Consider the following 3,684-nt stretch of genomic DNA (forward strand, 5'->3'; position numbering starts at 1 on the left):
TGTCAAATTGCCTGTTTCACAATACTGAAATAACTCTGTATACATCTACAGCTGCTAAGGCTGGGTTTGGTCCCTACATGGTAGGAGGGGGTGGACTGGCTTTGGTGGCTGTCCTCTGCTGCTGTGCTCCAGTGTGCTGAAGACCCAGGTTCAGTTCCCAGCCCCCAAGTAACTATAGCTTCAAAAGATCCCATGAGCGCCTGCACATAGGTGGCACACAGACATCCACTAAGGCAAGCCACACACACACATGATTTTCCTATTTAAATGTATTAAGCAAGTACTTGGTCCATTTTCTGAGTCAGAGGGGTATGAAAACCTGTTTGTTAAATAGCACAGGATTGGCCTAGCAGGACGGCTCAGCAGGTGAAGGCACTTGACATACATGACAACCTGAGTTGATCCCTAGGACCCACACATACAGTGGAAGGGAGAGCCCCATGTCCTAGCTGTCTTTTGATCACACACCCATAGACTAAATAAATCTGAAAAAAATAAAAATATTCACAGTATGTAAAGGTTTTAAGTTATCAAAAATAGAAGTGTTGAGTGAGCTGACATCAAAAGACAGTGTTAGGACGCCCCCAGGCTGCTCTCTGTACACTGCTATACTCATCCTTTGAATTGGTATGATTGGAGGCTTTGTGGCAATAATAGCCTTCAACTAATTAGGCTCCTTTTAAGAACCACGTATTTACTATCCATTTCACTTCATTACAAGTGGTCATTATCTGAGTCTGGACTGTCATGTAAAGTTATGTTGACTGTGTACTGCACAAAGACACACAGGTAAGTGGCTGATGGTTCTGACCTCAGGTTCGAATTCCCCCGTAATAAGCCTTTATGGAAGAAAAGCACCTGTCATCTTCTCATGAACTGTGCCTGTTGCCCAGGTCTGCCTAGAATGTACTCAACCAGCACACCTTTTAAATTCCTCAACTCACTAGGGGTGCCCTTTTGAAAAGTATGCAAAATAATGGCATTTTACAGCTGGTTTTAAGCCAAGGAGGTGTGTCTCTTCTACTCCCTGCTCAGTGGCATCGGTTTGGTGGTTATTCAGCAATGGTAGAGGTGTGTGTACTCTGTGGATATCAGTGAATGCTGCAGACCATGGACAGTCAGTCTCTGATGCGCCACTGAAAATGGCCAAAATGCAGGTCAGTACAGCTCAGAACGGTACATCTGAGACACAGAATATAGGGCAGAGATCTGGCTGGAGGAACTCAGAGTCTGTAAACAGCATGGAGCTGTCCAGAAGGTCAGGTTATGTCACAGGACAGATTGTAGCTGTGATTCAGAAACTGTTGCATCTCCATTCCACTCTGGGGACCAAAGTCAGAAGATCAGATGTCTTTCTTTTTCTTTTCTATCTGTATTTGAACAGGGTCTCACTATGCAGCCCTGGCTGGCCTGGAACTCGATATGTAAAACAGGCTGTCCTTGAATTTACTGAGATCAACATGCCTTGTCTCTTGAGTGCTGGGATTAAAGGGCTGGGCTACTACAGCCAGCCTTCAGTTGAATTTTTAATCTTGGGGTCACCACAAACTCAACTAATCCACTACTGTGCTTGTAACAGGGTCCCAACACTGCAGGGCTGGGCTGGGGTGGGTGGGAGTTAGGCAGTGAGGCCGACAGACCATTCTGTTGGATAGAGAGCTGAACTGGGAAAGCCCAGTCCAGTCTTGTGCCCCCTCAGCCATCCCTTTCTGGAAAGCACTTTTAAAACTAGTGAATCTGAGTCTGAAGGCCAGGACAGCTCAGAGTCAAACAGAGCACAAACCACCCAAATCCACACCCAGAACACCACTGCTGGGGCTACAGGTGAGAATACAGGGCCTAAGGCAACAAACAGGAAATGACCCTCATTAAACTTGTCAGGCCCCTTTTAGCTAAAGATAGAAGGTTCATTCTCAGCAGCATCACAAGTTTGGGGTCAAATGGCTATAAGAGATGCCAACTCAAAAAAACAGAAAAGACAAATGCATAGTGAGTTTTGGGCCAGACAGGACTATATACAGAGATCTTGTCTTAAAATAACAAAACAGAAACAAAACACTGACAGAAAACGGCTGTTCAAGCTGGAGCAGCAAGCCCAACAGCCACACAGGAAGAGAAAAGGACATCAAAAAGACACACCAAACACCCCTTCACTTCACTCCTCGGCTGGAAGGCAGGCCTCTTCTGTGAAGGCTGAGAGGAGATGCAAACTGGGAAAGGCCCGGACCTTGTTAGAGTAACTCTCACCGTTTACTAGCCCAAAAAGGAAAACCCATGAGAACAGGAGCTTTTTCTGCCAGAGAGACTAGGAACCCTGCCTAGCATGGGAAAAATAAAGTCTTTGAAAACTCTAAAGCCTCCTCCTGGAGTGGGACAATCATGAAAGGGTCTGGAGGACAAATGAAAAACAGCTAATTTGAGAAAGACAATTCAAAAAGCTAGGCATTCAGCTCAGTGGTTAGAGCGCTTGTCTGGCAGACAACAGCTCAGATAATCCCCAACACTACACAAACAGGGTGTGAACACCAGCAATCCCCAGCACTCAGGAGGTGGAGCATCAGAGGTTCAAAGTTACCCTGAGCAGGGTTCCAGGGACTGTGATAGACTCTCAAAAGGAGGGAGAGGGGTGAGAGGGAGAGAGGGTGAACCCAACAAATGAGTCACCAGACAGGAATTCATTAAGCAGGGGGCGGGTAGCCAGGCAGACTTGAGGCATGGAGTAAGAAAGATTATCATCAGGTCTTTCTTTGTCAATCTTCTGCACCTTCTTTGGTTTCCGGCCATCAGGTTCCAGGGATCCTCTCGTGTCACCTCCCCGGTGCTGGGTTTAGAGATGGGAACCATAGCCAGGTCACCATGATTACACAAAAGAACACTATCCACCTTACTGCAATGTCACTGAAACTTTTCCTTAAAGGAGTGTTAGTCTTCTGTATCTAAGCTTTGGTGAGTAAACAGCTGGAAGGCCTATTACCTGTTGCTTCCAACCCAGATGATGTCCTCAGACCTCCAGATCTGCCTCCTCAGCCCGACACATGACATGCACTTGGTCACCCTGCAGAACCAAGATCCGAGTCCTTCAAGTCTGAAGTCAATCCAAATCTGATGGAGAGTCGCTAATGCAGTGTCTTTGTTCTGACTTGGTCTGGTTTGGTTTTTGTTTTCCCACCACTCCTGTAGCCAATCCTGGCCTAACTCTCTTGTCTCTACCTCCCACACGCTGGGGTTATAGGCATGGGATACTGTGATGGTTGGTGTGGTCAATTTGACAGAATCTAAGATCGCCTGGAAGATGGGCCTCCAAGTGGATCTATGTAGGGGATTATGATCCGGATTGCTTTATTTAAAGTGGAAAAGCCTGCCCACCATGGGTGATACAATTCCTCCTACAGAAAATCCTGGACTGAATAAAAAGACAAAGTGAAGTGATCTAAGCAAGGGTCTCTCTCTCTCTCTCTCTCTCTGTCTCTGTCTCTCTCTCTCTCACGCACGCACGCACGCACGCACGCACACACGCACACACACACGCACACACACTCACACCTCGTCACAGCACACATAGAGATCAGAGTTCAACCTGTGGGAATCTGTTTTCTCCTACCTTGAGGGTTTAGGAGATCAAACTCAGGTCTCAGGCTTGGTGTCAAGCACCTTTAAACATTGAATCATCTCACTGGACTCCAA

The sequence above is a fragment of the Arvicanthis niloticus genome, chromosome 9, assembly GCF_011762505.2.
Source record: "Arvicanthis niloticus isolate mArvNil1 chromosome 9, mArvNil1.pat.X, whole genome shotgun sequence".
Classification (NCBI taxonomy): Eukaryota; Metazoa; Chordata; class Mammalia; order Rodentia; family Muridae; genus Arvicanthis; species Arvicanthis niloticus.